The following is a 10,575-nucleotide window of genomic DNA, read 5'->3' on the forward strand; positions in this document are numbered from 1 at the left end:
AAATGAAGATGTGTGTGATATTAAAATTGGTCTATGAAGACTGTGATAGAATCTCGTTCCTTAGAAATCCATTTTATTTTTTTTTCTTTGTAAGCTCGGCATCCACCATAGTACCCTGCACATAGTAGGTGCTTAATAAATCAGTGCTCGTGGGTTGATTGATGGTTGTGATCAAGAGAACAGGAGAACTCTCTACCTGGCTTTGTAGGCTGGGTTAGATGTGAGGCTACCTCATAACAGGGTGTTAGCAAATAAGCTGATAGTTAGGTACACTGGGCAAGCCAGAAAGTCCAGGATTCTCACCTGTTTGTGAGAATCTCACCTTAATACTTTTAGGTTCCCTGACTTAATGGTGTGAGCGTTCCCTTAACCAACAAAGACTGAAACCTCCTTACATATTAGTAGATGCTTTTTAAGAGCTGCCGTGAATGGAAAAATTCATCCCCCCACATCCAGCCTGGGTCTCACAAGGCTCATAGGATTATAGATAGAGCTGGAAGGGGCCTTAGAAGCTGTCTAGTTCAACCCTTTCATTTTACAGATGAGAAACCTTAAGGCTTAGATGAAGTGACTTACCCAAGGTCACATAGGGCAGGAATTTGAACTCAGGTCCCGTGCCTCCAAATCTAGTATTCTTTCCAGTCCACCCTCCCTCCCTCCCTAGATTTAGCCAGGCTGGCCCTCAGAGGACAGACATGGAAGACCGTAGACAGAGCTGACAGGGACCTTAGAGAATGTCAAGCTCCGTGTCCTTATTTTTACAAATGAGGAAACCAAGGGGCAGCTAGGTGGCGCAGTGGGTAGAGCACCGGCCCTGGATTCAGAAGCACCTGAGTTCAAATCCGGCCTCAGACACTTGATACTAGCTGTGTGACTCTGGGCAAGTCACTTAACCCCCATTGCCCTGCAAAAAAACCAAAACCAAAACAAATGAGGAAACTGAGGCTGAGTGAAGTTACTGTGACTTGCGCAGGGTCACACAGCTAGTCGGCATCTGAAGTAGTATCTGAATTCGGGTCTTCCCAAATTCCCAAATCCAGCACTCAGGCTTTATATAGATTATCCAAAGGGCACAAAGGAGGACCTGCCAGCTAGGTGTAAGGCGTGACAGAACTGACACTCCATCGGCAAAGCCCTTCAAGGATGAGTCCAGAGCTGTCTCAAGGAGAGGACTTTCTGGGGGGTAAAGGGTTAGGTGGGGTCAGGCTCTGAAAGAGGCAGCAAAGAAAGGGGAAAGGGCAATGCCTACGGGGGAAGTCACGGGTGGGGTGGCACAAGGTAGGCAGGCCTGCCAGGCCCTGGGTGTGAGTGGAAAGGATACTCCCAGGAGCATGAGAGGAATACCAGTCCAGTGGTATTTGCATAACTTTGAATAATGAATACCACAGGCTGCTCTGAGTTCCTAGACTGAACTGCTCATCTGCATCTTTATTAAGCTTTATAAATGATTCAGCTCCCTGGCCCTTCCTCCACCCAGCCTCTCCTCCGCCTCAGGCCCTGCCCAGGCTGCCTGGACAGACCCGGGAGAGCTGAGTGCTCTGTATTTGAGTCTGGATTTGTTTCACCAACAGTTACTGAGGCATAGAGTGGGGGTGAGGAGGGGTCACTGGGGGGGGGGGGCGGACTAGAAAATCTGATTTGGAGGAGGGCACTCATGTGTGTGTGTGTGTGTGTGTGTGTGTGTGTGTGTGTGTGTGTGTGTGTGTGAGAGAGAGAGAGAGAGAGAGAGAGAGAGAGAGAGAGAGAGAGAGAGAGGCAGGACGGAGAGGAAAGGAGATGCCGACAGTAAATGATGTTTAGAGAGGAAAGGTCCCCAGGGAGCCGAGAATTTCACTCAGAGGGGACAGTGGGCTGCAGATCTCCAGCTCCCTCCCCCTCTCCCCAGCCGGGGAATCTCTTAGCACCACCCCTCCCTCCCCCACCCCCAAAGTGGCATGACTTCAAAAGCTGCTCTGGCCTCTGCTTCCCAGCACTCTCGGTGCCAAGACCCCCGCAAGTCCCTAGCTCAGCACAGAGCCACTTGAGCAGTCAAATGAGTTCGCCCCCAGGGGAGGCTTTCACTTTCGCCTGAGGCAGAAATTTCTCCTGTTTTCACATACTCACACACAAAAATCTTGCTAAGTTGGCAAGGAAGGAACAAGCCAAGAAAGGAAGAACGACAGCGACCAAGGGGGAGAAGGGGCCCTGGAGGTGCAGGATTTAGGGGAGAGAAAGGAGGCCTGGGCTCAGCAGGGGGACCTGGGGAGGGGGACGTGGGGAGCAGCCTGAGCGCTTGGATGCAAATATGGGGTTCTCTAAGGGAGCCCCACCCCAAATGCTTAACACCTTGGATGTGTTGAGGGCTCATGAAACAATGGATAGAGACCTCATGAGATCCCAGATCTAGGGCTGGTAGTGTTCCCCCCTCCCCCTCCCCCCCTCCCCCTCCCCCCCCTCCCCCCCCCTCCCCCCTCCCCATATTACAAATGAGGAAACCGAGGCCTAAGAAGATTAAATGACTTTCCCAAGGTCATTTCCCGAGGTTGAATTTTAGCCTAGATTCTTCTCCTGTTATACCATGCTGTCTCTTAGGAGCAGAAGATGCCTGGGCTGTCCCCTCTCACTCCCTGCCAAGCCCTATACCCCAGCTTGGTTTGCCTTGAGCTCTGATCTTGCACTATCTCAGGCCTTCATAAGAAGATCCAGTGTGTGTGTGTGTGTGTGTGTGTGTGTGTGTGTGTGAAACTGCAGTAAAAGGCTTTGGAAGAAAGAGTTACAATGCACTTATTCTTCTGCACTTTTTTTTTTTTTTGCAGGGCAATGGGGGTTAAGTGACTTGCCCAGGGTCACACAGCTAGTAAGTGTCAAGTGTCTGAGGCCATATTTGAACTCAGGTACTCCTGAATCCAGGGCCGGTGCTTTATCCACTGAGCCACCTAGCCACCCCTATAATACACTTATAATTAGGAGACCTGAATTTGAATCTTACCATTCACACGTAACAGCTGTGTGATCTTGGGGGAGTCATTTCCCTTGAACCAAGGGGTTTGGGCTTAGATATACTTTAGGGTCTCCTCCAGCTCTAGTTCTATGATTTCACATGTTGTCAAGTGAAGGGGTTGGATTAGACATTATATGTGTGTGTATATATATATATATATATATACACACACACACACATATATACATATATATATACACACATATATATATATATATTTGGGTTTTTTTTTTGGTGAGGCAATTGGGGTTAAGTGACTTGCCCAGGGTCACACAACTAGTAAGTGTTAAGTGTCTGAGGCTGGATTTGAACTCAGGTCCTCCTGACTCCAGGGCTGGTGCTCTATCCACTACACCATCTAGCTGCCCCTAGACATTCTATATTAAGAAAGTCACCACACCTTACAGAGAGGATACCCAAACTGGTGTCGTGGTTAGGATTCTGGACTTGAAATCAGAGACCTGTGTTCAAATCTCATCTCAGATGCTTACTAGCTAGGTGATCCTAGTGAGTCACTGAACTTCTCTGTGCCTCAGTTTCCTCATCTGTAAGAATGATATATAGAAAAAAAATTATTAAAAAAAAGGGGGGCAGCTAGATGGCGCAGTGGTTAAGCACGGGTCCTGGATTCAGGAGTACCTGAGTTCAAATCCGGCCTCAGACACTTGACACTTACTAGCTGTGTGACCGTGGGCAAGTCACTTTACCCCCGTTGCCTGCAAAAAAAAAATTATTAAAAAAAAAAAAGAATGATATATAGTCTCCAAGATCCCTTTTGGTACCTCACAAGCAAATGCAGAAAAATTAAACACATCCTTTACTGACCACAATGCAATTAAAATTATATTCAATAAAGGGTTATTGAAGAAAGGATTAAAAATTAATTGGACACTTAGTAATGTAATGTTATGGTCCCTTCCAGGTCTATGGCTAATGATCCTATGACCTTGGTTTAAATCCTGCCTCGGGTCTCTTACTACCTATGTGACCTTGGGCAATCGCTTCCCTTCCCTGGGCCTCAGTTTACTCATCTGTAAAATGATTTATCTCTGAGCTCTCTTCCAACTTGAAATCGATGGCCCGATTCAGGACTGTAGGTTTGGTTTTTTTTTTTTTGTGGAGCAATGAGGGTTAAGTGACTTGCCCAGGGTCACACAGCTAGTAAGTGTCAAGTGTCTGAGGCCAGATTTGAACTCAGATCCTCCTGAATCCAAAGCCAGTGCTTTATCCACTGCACCACCTAGCTGCCCCCAGGACTGTAGTTTTAAATGTCACTTTAACCCCCGATGAGGGGAAGCCCAGGGTTTCTTCTGCCTCTCATTGCCTGCCCTCCCCTCTGTGCTTCCCACTCTTTGACTAGCCCCCACCTTGTCCCTGAACCCAGCATTTCCCACTGCTGCTCCCCCCTCTCCCCTGTCACCACTGTTTGCCTGGGCTGTCATTCCGGGTGATGGTCTCATCTTCTCTGCCAGGGAGCATTAGCCCAGCCGACTGTGGGCAGCTTCATCAGCGAGAAGAGAGACAACCGTGCAAGGCCTGGCAGCTTCCAGGTTCCCAGCAAGAGGATGTGGTGAAGCCAGCCTGTTAGCCAGATCATGGGTTCCGATTAGGAAAGGGTAATTTGCATATTATCCATTCGAGATAAAAATTCAAATAGGTCCAAGTTAGCTGTCTCTGTCCTCCCCACTGAGCACCTCCATAACCACATCCCTTCACTCACAGCCCTGCCCAGGCCCAGCCTGAGACAGCAGAGTCTGGAGTACCAGGGCAGGAGTTTAATCCCCAGCCTCACCCCCGATTTTGTAATTTACTGTCTGTGTGACCTTGCCAAGTCACATAACCTACTTTAGCCTCAGTTTCCTTCTCTGTAAAACAGAATTGTGGTCTCTAAGATTGCTTCCACCTATAATCCTACATAAGAAAAAAAAAAAGAATCCTACGCAAGCCACTTAGCCTTCTTGGGCCTCAATTTCCTAATCTATAAAATGAAATGGGGGCAGCTAGGTGGCGCAGTGGATAGAGCACCGGCCCTGGATTCAGGAGGATCTGAGTTCAAATACAGCCTCAGACACTTGACACTTACTAGCTGTGTGACCCTGGGCAAGTCACTTAACCCCCATTGCCCCACAAAAAACAAAAAAGAAAGAAATGGTTGAACTAGATGATCTTGCAGGACCCATCTAGTCTTTTGTTTTGTTTTGTTTTGGTTTTTGGTTTTTGGTTTTTTGCGGGGCAATGGGGATTAAGTGACTTGCCCAAGGTCACACAGCTAGTAAGTGTCTGAGGCCGGATTTGAACTCAGGTACTCCTGAATATAGGACCCTTCTAGTCTTAAAGCTCTGGTCCTGACACTTCAATTTATCTTCACATCATCCTGAGGGATGGATTGACCTGAGGAGATGGGAAAAGAAGAGAGACATGAATGGCACCACTCAAGCTACAGAATGTGCCCCCTGCCCATTCCTTCTTCCCTTAGCCAAACTCTTCCTATACTGCCGATCAGTCAACAGACTTTCATTAAGCTCCTATTAAGGGTCAACTATGGGGGAGACGGAAATGAATGGGTCCCTGCTCTCAAGGAGTTTACGCTCCTTACACAAATCCTCAGCCATCTTCCTGGCATCCATCTATCTTCCCTACTCCATTAGCTTCCTCCAAAGGCCTCTGGGGCTTGGTGAATCGAGGAGTTGGGGGGGTGGGGCTGGTGAGGGGTGGTCTGTTTCAGAGATTTTCAGGACTCAAGCTCGTGCATTGCCGGCTGCCATAAGTTATTTCAGCGCCCGACGTTTCTCGAGCTGATTATTCCAGCCCGAGAACAGGTGGAGCAGCCTGCGGTGGCTTATTCGTCAGCCAAGGCCATCTGTTTCCAACAAGCTGAGATTTGTAGCTGATTTCTACTGGGGAGCAAGGAGTGGGGGGAGGGGAGATGCTTACCCCTCCTTCAACCACTGGCTGCAGACACCCTCAATCATCCCCCCCCCCATATTGGCCTGACTGTGACTGTCCAGTCACAGAGACACTGGTGCCATTCATGGTTTCATTCTATGAAATCTCCCCAAATGGTCCCCTGTCAACCCAGTTGTCAAGTTTTATGATAGAGACTCCATCACAGAAAGCTGCCCCAACCCCTGGTGGAAATGACCATTGGTGTGGCACAATGGCAAGAATGGTAGATTTGGGGACAGCAGACTTGGGTTCAAATCCCCTCTTTGATACTTATTCTCTTTGGGATCTTGGACAAGTCACTTAATGTCAATAGGCCTCAGTTTTTCCATCCGTAAAATGAGAGGGTTGGCCCCTGAGGTCCCTATTACCCCATGACCTGATCATGAATCACACCTGTCTGCCATTTACTATCTATTCAATCTCGAGTAAGACACAACCTCCCAAGACCTGTTTCCTCATCTGTAAAAGGTGGGGGTTGGAGGGGCAGTTAGGTGGCACAGTGAATAGAGCACTGGCCCTGAATTCAGGAGGACCTGAGTTCAAATCCAGCCTCAGACACTTGACACTTACTAGCTGTGTGACCCTGGGCAAGTCACTTAATCCCAATTGCCTCAAAAAAAAAAAAAAAGAAAAGAAAAAGAAAAAAAGAGGTGGGGGTTGGGCTAGATGGCTTCTGAGGTCCCTTCTGGCTCTACAACTGGGACCCTGTGATCTGCTCTTCTATCTTCTTTCTTGCTCCATACCTTACTTTGCTCAGGTTTCGCTCCATCGTTGCTTATTAATCTCCCAGCTTCCTTAGCTTCTTCCTTCAGCAACTGCGAGTCTGCTGCCTTAGAAGCAGCCTTCCCTAGCCAGAGGTCAGGGCTGTGAGCAGTTTCTAAGACATCTCTGCCACATGGGGTGTGTCCCTCCTTACTTCTTCCCCTATAAGCCCCCAACCAGCCATTATTTCTCTCTATGAAATGCTGATGGAAAAGCTACTCTTCTATTCAGGCTAATACGGTAAATGGAAGTCCTTTCCTGGTGCTTTACAACACACACACACACACACACACACACACACACACACATCTGTACTAACAAACTATTTTTTAACTGGGCTGTAGGACCTTCTGATTTCCCATTTAGATCATTTAGCTTAGGAAGCAGCTATTTGGAGGTGAGCCCCCACCCAAGCAACCCTGGCATATTAAACAGCACTAGTCTGTGGACAGAGGACTTCCCTCTAGGGCTATCAGCTTCCTCATTTGTAGAATGAGGAGGTTGGATTAAATGCCTTCTAAAATCTCTTCAGGCTCTAAATCTATGATTCCTTCTTTCCTGAGGTGGTGGGGGGGAGGGGTGTGCACGAGCGTGGAACGCTGCAGATTTTGTCAGACTCAGTTGATGAGTAGGTGAATTTTGCCAAACTGCTCTTTCTTGGTTTCTCTTCTTTTGTTAATCTTTATTCCAAGATTTGGTGGGTGGGGGAGGAAAGGACACATTCAGGAATGAAGGTGATGTAAAAACAAGAGACATCGATCATTTTTGTAAAGGGGTGAATTGTACTGATAAGCCCTGAGGGAGAGTGGGAAACTCACCAGCTCTGGAGTCAGAGGTCTTGGGTTCAAATCCTATCTCACTGCTTGGCTGATTCAACCTCTCTGGGCCTCAGAGAGGCGAAAGGAGGGGGTTGGGTTAATGTCCTTGGAGGTTCCTTCTGCGTGCAGCTAGGTGGTGCAGTGGATAAAGCACCAACCCTGGACTCAGAAGGACCTGAGTTCAAATCTGACCTCAGACACTTGACACTTACTAGCTGTGTGACCCTGGGCAAGTCACTTAACCCCAATTGCCTCACCAAAAAACAAAAGTGTCCTTCAGCTTCTGGCAGAACATGGACAGTCATGTCCCATTGCTTCATAAAATTGCCCATGCTATTATAGAAAGATTCTATGATCCAATGTGCCTTGCCATGTTCTCCCTCGTGACACTCTGTAATATGACATTGGACTAGACAACATCTAGGGTCCCTTCTAACTTGAAATCATATGATGAAGGAACCATCAACCACTGTCCTCACTCTTCTAGGTCATCTGGGCATAAGAAGAGGGAGTGGCTTATGCCTCTCCCTAGGTTGGGGTGCAGAGGAACAGAGATGGCCCGTCTCCACTCCTCACACTCTTGTGCCTCCCCTTGCAACCATAGTCTCACCTCTGTGAGACTGCATGCTCTCTCCATTCTAGATTTTCCTCCTACCTACCTGCCTGACAGGTTATGCCCAAGGCTCTGTCCTTCTAGTCTCCTCTGCTGGATATTCATTCAGGTCCTACTCATTAACCTTGGGTGCCCCCACAGTTCTGTCCTGGACTTTCTTCTCTTACCTACCTTTAGAGGCTACACTAGCTCACTTGGTGATCTCATCAGCTCTCACTTGGTGGCAAGTCAACCTAGTTGAAGCAGCAGGGCACTTGAAGGAAGAGACAGGAGGCAGCACATACCAGACAAATGACATTACCATTACCACCTTGACCACTACTCTCCCTCAGACCCTAGTGGAGACAGTGCAGGACCTTGAAAGCAGAAGCCACGAGAATAGCAATTCTTCCAATCCAGTGCCACAGGAATCATCCTGGCAACAACCATCCTGGAAACAACCCGTGTGAGGGTGCAGCCTGACAACCACTCCTGTAGGTGACATGGCTACAGCTACTGAAGACCCATAAAAGAAAGATCTTGCCTCCAAAGACCTTGCTGCTCTCAAATGTTTCAACCTAGAAAACTGAGATTTCACCAGTGGGAATGACATTAAAGAGGAGACATGACCGTCTGCTTTGCTGCTGCACCCTTAGAATCATGGGATCTTTGCATCTGACATGCAATGGAAATCTTCCATGTGTGATCTCCCCCATTAGAGCTTCCTGAGAATATGGGTGATTTCATTTTTCTAACTGTATCCCCAGTGCTTTGCATATAGTAAGCACTTAATAAATGCTTCTTTCCATCCATCCGTCCATCCATCCATCCACTCATTCATTCATTCATGGGCTCAGTTATCATTTCTATGAAAATGATTCCCACACCTATCTGTCCAGCCTTAGTCTCTCTTCTGAACTGCAGTCCTACATCTCCAACTACTTGGTGGACATCTTGAATTGGATATCCCATTTTTGTTGCTGTTGTTGTTCAGTTGTGTTCTACTCTTTGGGCCCCCGTGGACCATAGCGCCAGGCCCTTTTATCCTCCACTATCTTTTTTTTTTAGTGAGGCAATTGGGGTTAAGTGACTTGCCCAGGGTCACACAGCTAGTAAGTGTTAAGTGTCTGAGGCCGGATTTGATTCCAGGGCTGGTGCTCTATCCACTGCACCACCTAGCTGCCCCACCTCCACTATCTTTCAAAGTCTGCCCATGATGCTATCTCTCCATCTCCTCCTCTGCCATCCCCTTTTCCCTTTGCCTTCAATCATTCCCAACATCAGGTGATATCCCATTGGCATCTCAAACTCAACATGCCCCAAACAGAATTCACTGACTCCTTCACCCCCTCACCAAACCCTTCCCCTTTCTTAACTGTCTTGTTGCTGTTGGGGGCTCCACTTTTCACCTTGTTTGCTCAGCATCATCTTTGACTCCTCACTCATTTACCTCAAATATGAATCTGTTGTCAAATCTTGTCATTTTTTACTTTCACAACATTTCTCGTATACACCCCCTTCTCTCGATTCATAGCCACCATGCTGGTGCAGGCCCTTCTCACCTGACACCTGGACTATCAATCATAGCCTTCTGGTAGGTGTGCCTGCCCTCGAGTCTCCCCCTCTCTCCCCCGCCAATCCACCTTCCTCGCAGCAGACAAAGTGATTTTCCTAAAGCTCAGGTCAGAGGGGACCACACTTACCTACTCAATAAACCCAACAGTTCCCTATCACCTCCAAGATCAAATACAAGATCCTCTGTTTGGCATTGAAAACTCTTCACCACTTGACCCCTCCTTACATTTCCAGTCTTCTTATACCCCCTCCCTTCCACACAATGAGGCTCCTGCCATATTCCTCAAATAACTTTCCATCCCCCACCTGTGCTTTTGCTTCGACTGTCCCAGATGCTTGGAATGTCCTCCTCATCTCTGCCTTCTGGCTTACCTGGCTTCTTTCAAGAAATCTCAAATCCCGCCTTTTGTGGGAGGTCTTCCTCAGTTCCCAACATGCCTCTTCCCACCATCTTGCCAGTACCTTCTCTCTCTGTCTCTGTCTTTCCCTCTCCCTTCCCACCTCCTTCTCTCTCTCTCTCCCCATACACACACACACACACACACACACACACACACACACACACACACACACACACACACACTCCTTGTATGTACATAGTAATTCGTGTGGAGCATCCCCCATTAGAATATGAACATACTGAAATCAGCAACCACGGTTTTTACCTTTATTCATATCGGGAGCCCAGTCTTAGTAAGCCCTTGCTTGATAAATACTTATTGTCTTTCCCATTAGATTGTAAATTCCTTGAGGGCAGGGACTGTCTTATGCCTCTTTTTTGTATCCCCAGAGCTTAGCACAGTGCTTGGCACATAATAGGCGCTAAGTCAGGGTTTATGTATTGATCGATTAAACTGAGGGGCATGGACCAGTGGACCACATGGGGACTATCATGTTCAGTT

Source organism: Dromiciops gliroides, chromosome 4 (assembly GCF_019393635.1).
Source record: "Dromiciops gliroides isolate mDroGli1 chromosome 4, mDroGli1.pri, whole genome shotgun sequence".
NCBI classification, from domain to species: Eukaryota; Metazoa; Chordata; class Mammalia; order Microbiotheria; family Microbiotheriidae; genus Dromiciops; species Dromiciops gliroides.